Source organism: Corvus brachyrhynchos, unplaced genomic scaffold, assembly GCF_000691975.1.
Source record: "Corvus brachyrhynchos isolate BGI_N302 unplaced genomic scaffold, ASM69197v1 scaffold6, whole genome shotgun sequence".
Lineage (NCBI taxonomy): Eukaryota > Metazoa > Chordata > Aves > Passeriformes > Corvidae > Corvus > Corvus brachyrhynchos.
Genome location: NW_008238632.1, coordinates 4,766,642 through 4,776,800, shown reverse-complemented (window position 1 = coordinate 4,776,800; position 10,159 = coordinate 4,766,642). Strand labels below are relative to the sequence as shown.

Here is a 10,159-nt window from a genome sequence, read left to right as displayed (position 1 = left end):
GTTTGTCCTCCCTCAAGGATTCTGTGACTCTTCCTGCAGGTTTTAGCTCCTTCCTCCCTTCAAAGCGTGCGCTCCACCTTCCTGTGCAGCAACCGAGGGGAGCCGGTGAAAAACCCAAACCTGTCCTGGCAGCCGTGTCATGTGTGTGCTTTTAAAACAGCATCTGTTTGAGACTTGAGACTGCCTGTTCCCAGTGGAGGAAGTGGGCTGATAAAGCTTATCGCCTTGGCCCGAGCTCTTCCATCTCTCCTGCATTAGTCTGAGCCGTGGTGCCACCGGAGAAGGTTGCAGAGATAGTGCAGGGCCAGGCCCTTTCTGGGTAGGATGCTACTGAGGCCCGCCCTGCCTGGGGCTCAGGGGTCGGGCTTCCCCATCCTATACAGACATGCACGATGAATGCATGAACTCTCATCCACCAATGGAGAAACCTAAGGTGGGGTTTTCTTTTTATCTGCTTTCCAGCTGGGGAAGATGGGAATGCATCACAAGCAGGTGAGGAGAGGAGAACTGTGAAAACTGATATGACTCAAAATGAAAGCAAACGGTTTCCTCTTTGAAGATGTGGGCCTTTTTAAAAAAAGTGATACGGAAAATGTTAAAAATAGACCAAGTTCCTGACTATACTCAAGATTGCATGGGCTGTAAGTGCAGTGGATGCCTTCAAAGATGTGTTCCTACTTGCTTAAGCTGTGCTGGTTTTGTGGCAATGCTCCCAACATATATGTTCTCAGTCTGCACTGTGCAAATGTACCTGTTCTCACCCTGCTACTTGCACACAGTCCTTTGCTACTCTCTGATAGGGTATCTACTATAGGATCACCAGGTTTGGTTTTTTGTGTGTGTTTGGGTGGGTTTTTTTGTTGTGTTTTTCTTTTTTTTTTTTTTTTGGAGGCTTTTTTACTTTTTTTTGGTGAGACCTTGGTAAGATAATAAAGAATATGCATTTGCTATTGGGGAAGATACCTTGCAGAGTATCTTGTGATTTTATATAGATATATATATGCTTTCATACAGCTGAATTCTCTAAATAGGAAGTTTATTCTCTTCTTTTAGTTGTCACTGGATTCAAGGGGAGGCATTTACTGAAATGCTTAGCATAACAGCTGAGGGAGAAGAGTGATCATCAAATGAAATTATGGGGTGGCAGGTTCAAAAGAAGGTGCCTCTTCAAATCTTGGAACTCACTGCTACAGGATGTCAGGAAGCAGTTCAAAAAGCAATTAAGCACGATCATGGAAGAAAAATCTGTGCAGGGATGTTCAACAAAAACACCTCTGATTCAGGAACTCTTTGAGGTGCAAATCCGCATCCTGCGGAAGCGTTTTGGGGAGCAGCCTCCCCTGTGCTCATGCTGCCATTAGGCAATTACTGCTGGCTGCTCTGGAGATAGTCCTGGACTGGGCTTGAAATGCTGCTGTTCTGACCCAGCACAGTCATCCCTACATTTAACTGTTATTTCATTCAACATGGGCTTTTTCAAAATCTTTTATTAGTCATAGACAGCAATTCTTGCAATAAATCTTTGTGGCACAGAAATGCTCTTTCTTTATGCTCTGTACCTCTCTTGTTCTTTCCTGCCTGGTACTTTGATTGAGGGATGGAAGGTTGCTTTGCTGCGTGGTTGTATAATGCCACATTATTGAGCTGAGCACTGCTCTGCGCCTGTATTTCCTGGTTAATTATTTGATATAAATAAATATTAATAATCTGTATTTCTGAAGGTGGCCACAAGCCAAAAGGTTCACTGCTTGTTCAAACACTCGAAGCATCTTGGGGTGATTTTATGACAATACTGTATTTCCCTATTTTCCACTTTATGCCCAGAAGCGGGTCCCGCAGCTTTAGGCTGGGTCTGAGGAAAAAGGGAGGGGGGGGGTTTTAAGCCGGGCAAATTCTTCAGTGCAGTTTGTGTTCAAGGACTCACTCTCCCCTGTATTGCTCGACTCTGCTTGCAGCAGGAGAGAGCATATTCCTGCTTTTAGCTAGCCTGTTAGCTGAGGCCAGAAATTTTCCCAGGACTGCATACCGGCATACCAAAATCCTCTGGTAACTTCTTCTTCTTCCGGAACTGTTTGGTCTAGCTGTGATCCGAGGACCAGATCATCAGACCCTGTGGACCGGCAGGGAGGCTGTGGGGATGCCACATCCTGGCCTCAGACCTCGGGAGGGGCCAGGCCAGCTACAGAGGGAACTCTAAATCCACCAGCTTTCTCCGCAATGAGGAAGTTTAATATCTAACATTATTATTTTTTTCCTGTGCCTTGTGGCACTTTGTTTGTTAAATAATTTTTTTTTTTCACTTTACTCCAAGAAATTCCTTTCGTATTGGTGGGGGAGGGAGTGCTGAAACCTGTCTTCTGTGGAGGAGACGTTCCTTCCAGAGCATTTCCCCCTAAACTTGTCTCAAACTGAGACATGAAGTAAGAAACTGTGGAGCTCCAGTCATCGTTTGCTGGCAGAATGAGACAGATGGGCCGTTTGAGAAAGTGATTGAAATACCAGCAATACCTGCCTAAACAGTTAAAATTCCACACTCCACATCTGCAAGGGCTTGCATTTATTATCTAGGCTAGGGACCAGACCCTGTGAACCTGCTGACTCTGAAGGGTGAGAGCAAGAACGAGGTGCCAGCATAGCAGAACTGGCATGGGGGGTTGAGTGGTGCCAGCCCCCAGCTCTGCCCTGAGCTGCCTGAGCTGGCTGAGGGGCCCAGAGGGAGCTCCTGTTCCAGCCTTGCTGCTGGAAGGAGATGGGTTGCCACATACACTTTCTGTCAAAGAGTCAGTTTGGCATTGTTTGCGGGGTTTTTTTTCCCAAAAACAAGACAAATTTTAGTGCTCAGGGGTGGAAGTGCCCTGAGATCACATGGAGAAAAGGAGCATGATCATCCCATTGTATTGAACAGTATTCAGCACAGGTCTTGTGAAAAAGGTTCCTTTCCTGTCAAGGCTGGTGAACTGCTACAGACTCTCATGGGCTGTTTTAAACGTAGTGGAAATCCAGTGTATCAGTCATAAGGCAGATGCAATAACCTGAGGGAAGGCCACTTCACTAAGGAGAAGTGAAAAGAGGACCTGTTGCTGCTGAGGAGTATCCTTGCCATGTGGATTAGATTTTACAACAGTGTACAGCTCTTGGGCTGGAGGCAGAACTTCCCACGTGTACAAGGATCCAGCTCAGGATGGATGTGGGTAACCCAGCAAAAGCCAAACAGTAGAGGTGTTGTTCTTCCTATTTGTCTCACCTGTGTTCCCATTGCTCTGCTGATTTGTGGGGGATCAGAGAGAGGCTGCATACATATGGAATGGGAGACAGCAGCTACTTACAGAGATTGACCATGGAAGCCTGTCCTGCTGCAAAGTCATGTTTCTTTTACATGACTGCCATCTGTATTGCTGATAACCACGCAGACTGTGGCTTTAGCAGCCCCTCAGAGGTAGCTGTTTCATGAGGATGAGTAGTTCTTCAATAGCTGCTTAAACATGAAACTACCTCGGACTCAGATGCTTTGTACAGCAGCTTTTCCCCAGAAGTGAATTAGCATACGCTGTAAATAAAGACAGTAAAACTGAATTTATTCTTTAGTTGGAGGGCCTGGAAGGGATGGAATAAGTCACTGAGCTCAGTCCCACAGAACCAGCAGCAGGGATTGGGCTTCAGCTCAAAAAAAGGGGCTGCAGAACAATTATTCCACCTGCCCCACACTCAGCATACATTTATACCACATTGGCTGCACACCCATAGCCGCCTTCTCTACTTCCCAGTAACTTTTTAATGAACCTCAGACTGCTAGGAGGTGTCCAAAAGTCCCAAGTCTGAAGTCACATAGGAGGAATGAAGAGGTCAGGGGTGCTGGCACGATGTCCCTGTGGTTGACAGGTTTTCCAGTCTCAAGTCCCACACTGCTGTGGCCCTATTAAGATCATGCAAAGTTCTCAGAGTGATAGGAAAGAGCTCTCCTGACTCCTGTGAGTTTCAGCTCCTGAACAAGACGTGGCTTGGATTCCCTTTTAGTTTTCCTTCAGCTCATCCAGCCCATTCCCACAGGTGCTGCTACAGCCTTGTACTGTCTGCAAGGCCAGGGAACTCCTGCAGCCCAGGCACAGGGTGTAGGTGTGTTCCCATGGAGCAGTTCATCAGCACAACTTTTGTAGGAACTGCAAGTCATCCATGGCTGGGATGGCAGGAGATCTTGTGTCTCAATAGCATTTGGAGGGCAGCAATGTTTCCTTGGAGTGGGGGCAGTACCTGAGACTCTTTGGAAGAGGGAATCTTTGATAGATTGTCTAAAGATACAGAGATGGTGCCACACAGGCATAATGAAAGAAAAAAAATTAAAATAATATATTTTTTTAATTTTCTAAGAGAAAGACTTATCTTTATTCACTACTGTGTCTTCAGACAGTACTGATTCACAGACACATATATAACATTTTCATTCAGTCTGTGTTTTTCTCAAACCAGAACTAGACAGTGCCTGTCGTTTGGGCAGTTATACACATGAAAATACATTAATTTGTATTTGTAATTTTTACATTTTAGTGAGTCATACTTTTGCTCTTCATTTGGTGTGTCAAGCTAACATTGAAGGGAAATTGTAATTCAAAATTCAGAAAACTACAATCTTTAAGGTGTTTGTTGGAAATAATCTGGGCATACTTACCGAAATAATATATGTTTATTATGAATCAATGTTTATTAAACAAAGGTAATATACTGGATTTGTGAATTGCAGTATCAGTGAACAGATTGTTTGCAAACCCCATGTTCTTAAGATTTTTAAATTTAGTACGTTTTTATACCTGTGTGAAACAGGAAAATACATTTCTCAGCTATTTCAGTTATGCTCACCTAGCACTACGTGTGACCTCGGTGGAAGAGGCAGGCTTTGGACAAGCCCAGAACTAGTGACACTGCCAGCCTGCTCTGTCTCTGTCTGCAACCCTCTGCCACAAACCCACCTCTGTCCCCAAGAAGTCCCTGTAGCATTCTCGTCCCGTGTCCATCCTTGGCATTGCATGGAGCAAGGACAGGTGAGGCTTTCTATAGGCACCTATGGCGTGCACTGTGTAAGAACCTCGAGGGCTGCGCTGGCAAATCCTAATGCTTGTGGTTTTGTCTTTGCCACATCAGTAAAATACCCTTCAAAAGGAGCTTATGCATTGGGAAGGGTGGAGGTATTTAGGAATAGAGATCAGAGGTGTCCAGCAGTGGATCCTTGGGCAGGACAAGTGCGGTTCCCCGGGCTGGAGTGGCCTCACAGGATGAGCAGTGGGTTGTGCAGGCGCAGAATCTGCCAGGGGACCCCAGGCACCAGCACTGTGTTGCATGAAGGTTGTTGGTAGAGGTGGTTCCCCAGCCCCATGGAGAGCATGGGCCCATGGGGTTCAGGTAAACCCGTGCTGGAGCTTTCTCTTCTTCCTTAACCTTTGGCCATATGAGGGTTTTGGCAGGCGGCTTGCAAGGTTGGTCACCCTGGAGTAACCTCACTTCTCCAGCCTCGGGACATTCACTTGCCTCTGCTCCCCAGCAGAGACCCCAGGGCCAGCTGTCACCTGTCAGGCACAACTCTTGTACCCTTTAGTCCCCCCCAGCTCCCTGTCCGTGTGTCAGCTTGTCCCTGCTGCACGTTTCTAACGCTGCTGTGTGCAAATGTTTTGGGGCAAGTGGAAGGAAATGCAGCAGAACCTGCCCAACCACTGATCTGTCTACTAGCAAGATGCCCTCTCTGGGTCAGTGCAGCGCAATTTTATTGGCATAGGAGCCTGTCTGGCTCCTAAGTAAATTCTGTTGCTACTGCTATCTTTAAGTTGGAGCAAACTTAAATAATTCCCACTCAGCCGAAGGAATGTGACTGCCGGGCTGACTGCAGAGCACAGTCATGTCCTTCCACCAAGAGTCACTTGCAAAAGGTGTCTTGGGAATGGCCATTATAATATTTTTTTTTTAAACTTGGGTACACCTTATCCATGTGAAGAAATATTTTTCATCAAATAAGCATTCCTGGTGCCCATGCTGCTGTTATCATTAAACAAATATTTTATTTAGGGGGTATGGAAACAGATTTATGAGGTTTTTAATCAAACATAACCATTAGCTGTTGACAAAAGAACACAGATTGCACCATATTTTAGGGTTAAGAGAATTGGCTCTCCTATTCTAATGTATTCTGCAAATTTATTGCAAGGTAATTTTTACAGTGTAGTAATATTTTCATGCCAGTTTTTTTTTTTTCTTAAGTGCAGATTTTAAAGTGTAGGTATGATTTACAGGCTTGGATTTATTTGTAAATTCTAGTGAAGTAAAAGTGGCACTCTCATGTGCATGATGCTACAGGAAAAATATCAACATGTAAGTTCTCACATAACTTTCCACAAGTGCCCTCTGCCCATACCACAGCAGGTAGAGGGTGAGATCCCAAGCAACATCAGCTAAAACACCTTAGGCTGACTTTGGGTGTTTCTTGACAATTTTCACAACATAAAAATCCAAACAAACTCTTCACATTCTACTTTAAAACAAAAAAAGTGATATGAAGTCAGGAGCCTGTCTTTCGAGATATAACCAAGCGTCCTTTCTTTTCTCTGCTTGTGCATTGTTTGTCTCACTTCAGGTAGGTGAGGACAGGGACTTTCTGAACAACACTTAAAATGTTATGTGATGATTAGCAGTGATGTACAAACTTTGGAATTTCTCTTCAACGTGTTCTTGACCTTTCATAAACCAATATTACTGAATTATTGCAACGGATATAATTCATTAATTTTTCTTACAACAATTTAAGAATAAAAATAACATCACAGACAATTTAAATACAACAATTCAGCACCCTCTAACTAAATTTTCCAGCCAATAAAACACAAAGCAGAAATGGCAGAAATTAAAATCTTCCAGTTGACCACTTTTCCCTTGGGCAATTTCTAAAACAAATATTAAAGTCAGCATTCAGTTGCTTGAATCTTTTTGCAAATATCCACAGCAATCCTCCTAGTGATGCTTACTCCCTTGTAAAGATGCGAGAGGACATCCAGTAATGAGTAATCCCTAAAACTGACATTTAATATTCCGCTAAAGATGCTAAAATATTACTGTTCTCACATGCCACACCTTAATGTCCTTTTTATTTATTTTAAACCAGATAAAATAAGCCATAATAAGACTGATTTATATGAAGTCATGATAGGAGTCTCCATTCTCATGAAAACAAAACTGTTGTAAAGTCGTGGTCCCATTGACTTCAACACCTAAACCTAATTTTCACCGCCAGCCTTTGGCTCCTGTCCTGCGTGTCACCAAAAGAAACAGAGCAATTGTTCTCAAATACTAACAGGCAGGTGGGGTGAGCACGGAAGGTTCTGTTTTCAGAGAAATGACATCTATTTGGATACTTTTAGGAATTACTGATAAATGAAAATATAGCACAGTGTGTTGAATTGCTGTGATGTAAACCCCAGAGTTTACAGAGGAGCACTGCATCCTTAAAACATGTCTGTGATATGCTAGCCTAGTTTTGACCTCAACCCATCTGACTACAGACACTCAGTTTAACACATTCAAATCTGCTGATCCTCAAACCACTGAGTGGATTTGTTGATAGTTACATCTCATTACTTCTGTTTTTCAGCCACCCGCAGAGAGGGTGACACCTTCCAAGGGAGCTTTTCCATGTAAGCAAGAGCTGCCCTGATTATCACTTGATGGTTCTAGCCCTGGAGGGGTGGAAGGCAGGGCCTGCCTTTGAAGCCACAAATGTAAGTGGTCCAGTGAGGTCCAGTGGACCCTTTTGAGGGTGTGGGGTGTGGATCGGGTCCTTGAACGGTGTCATTCCTGATATTCTGTTCTCAGACTGGGATCTACCCTGCTAGGTCAGCACATGTGGCAGACAACACTCTGAAGACCTTTAGGAACAGTAGCCTTTGCTCCATTGCCTGCTGAGGTACCCATGTGAGGCTCTGTCAGGGCACAAGAGGCAGATGTGATGATAGCTTTCCTGTTAGTCATTTCTCAGGTCCCTGTCAGCCCCCAGGCTGGGTTGGTCTGCTCAGTCTGCCCTGGGCAAAGGGGAGAGGGTGGCTGCTGGCCTACCCTTAATATCAGCCACATCAATCTCCATGAGTGTCTCTCTAAAGATGATCCTAATCCTCTGTTGCCCACTAGAATCATTTTGATACAAGTCCAGAGGTAGAATTTTATTACCATTTCAGTTTTCAGGTTTTTGATTTTTACCTTAAACTATGGAAAGTGTGTTTTTTGGTACCTTGCCAGGTTGCATCAGTAAGCCTGCACTGGTCTCCCAGTCACTCCCACAGCTGCACATTTAGGGAAGCCTGGTCCCTAGGCCTCTGTCCATCCAATCTGGAGAGATTCTGGAGAAAAATATTACACAACCTGAAATGTGTGATAAGCAGGAACGATGCCAGGAAGGGCTTTACACTGAATAAGCTCTGCATGACAAATGCTAAAGTAATGTCTGCAATGTCAACCACCTGTGGCCATGGTGCAGACTGTGGGCAATAAATATGTGGGTGTGCAAGCCTGCCTTTGAGGGAAGGCTTTAATCACAGGTAAAGGTGCTTTGCTTAGTGTTATCAGTGACATCTGGTGGTAATAGGCAGTAAAGTCATTTCAAATCTTTCCAAAGGTTGTGTATGAATTTAAATGGCCCATCCCAAATGAACTATTTTACAAGGATGTATTTCCCAAAATGTATTTCTTTCTGACAAAACCGTCTGGTGACTGTGCTCCATGACAGGAGCAAACACTGAGCAGGTCTGTATATAGCATGGGATTTTTTGGTGGTGGGAAACACTGGAACCAAGAAAGCCACCAAAATATTTAATGTGCCTGAAAAGCAGTTGATAAACACCTGTTCTTTGTTACTGTTAGCTACATATTGCCTTGTAAGTGTTCCAGATCTCACAGCCCTTCCGAATCAATGAACATGGCAACAATTCAGCAGGTGCAGGTGAGGGACCGGTGTCAGCTGAGGCAGAGAGAATCATGAGTGCTGCTGGGGGCTAAGTAGTGAGTGGGCTGGAGTGAGACACCACACGCCCTCCCACAGCCCCTGTGGGGACTGCCAGGGAGAAGCCAAGCACTTCCCTGGACCCTATTTCTGTGTTCCCAGTCCCTTCTTGGGGCTGGACACATTTTATAGGGGACAGCATTTCTCAGCGATATAGTTCTTAGCTGAAAGCAGCAGAACCAGTGCACATGGAAACACATCTTCCTTAATTTTGCACTTAACATCATGGTGTAAATTGAAGACTTTTTTTGTTTCAATACCTTCTATGAGAAGAAGTTCCTTTCTGATTTTTCCCCAGTTTTGCATCAGATGCTTGTTTCATACAGGAGGACTTGTTTTGACAGTGGCTGGGGAACTGCACCTCTCCTTTTCATATTTGCATGGCTGCATGTACTCCTCTTTCTTCTTGGGCAAAAAACGGAGAGGGTTGTGTGTCCAGAAAGGCCCCTTCTCACTCTCTGTGTGCACCTCACTTACTCCTCTTCTGAATGCAGCTCTAGAAAGTAAAACTTTGGACTTTGCTGTGATTTTAAAACCTGACAATTCAGTAAGGTAAACATCCAATAAATAAACAGTAAAACAAAACAATACCCAAAACTCAAAACCCAACTAAAAACATACACCAGGCATCTGTGTATGCTGTAATGTCATGTTCTCTGTAATGTGTTCTGCTCTTTTGAAAATGCTTCTTGAGAGGACGTTTCACACCACAGACTTCTGAAGCCAGCATCGAAACCTTCAAGTTTCATCTCACCTTGAAGAACAAACAGTTCTTGAGGCAGTTAACTTTGATAAGGCAAGTGCAAAAAAGGACATAGATAGGATATCAGCTATGCTGAGAATGTGTCTTTCTTTTCATAGCCTGTTCTTCCTGAGAAGCAGTGGCTAAGTAAAGCCCTCTAGAACTGTTTGGCTGGGAGAATGATCCTCTCTTTGGAGCCTTCCAGAAGGATCCTTGAAGTCTCAGCACATCTGTAGCAAAATATGCTTGAATTAGATGTTTAACATTGGGATTTAATTCTGTTTTGTGAGTGTTGTAATTTTGAACTTCTGGAAGGTGTTCCTGTAGAAAAACAATCCATTTACATATTGAACGGTCAGAAAATCTCTGTGTTTCCACAGATATATTCGCAT

The 10,159-nt window shown here is 44.1% G+C and overlaps 1 long non-coding RNA gene across 1 annotated transcript; it reads left to right on the top strand.

Annotated features, from left to right (window-relative positions):
- The first annotated feature begins 6 nt into the window (after window positions 1–6).
- LOC108447392 lies at window positions 7–1,731 on the top strand. Its single transcript, XR_001862937.1, has 2 exons — window positions 7–492; window positions 1,054–1,731. It is a non-coding gene; the product is annotated as an uncharacterized LOC108447392 (long non-coding RNA).
- The last annotated feature ends 8,428 nt before the right edge of the window (window positions 1,732–10,159 follow it).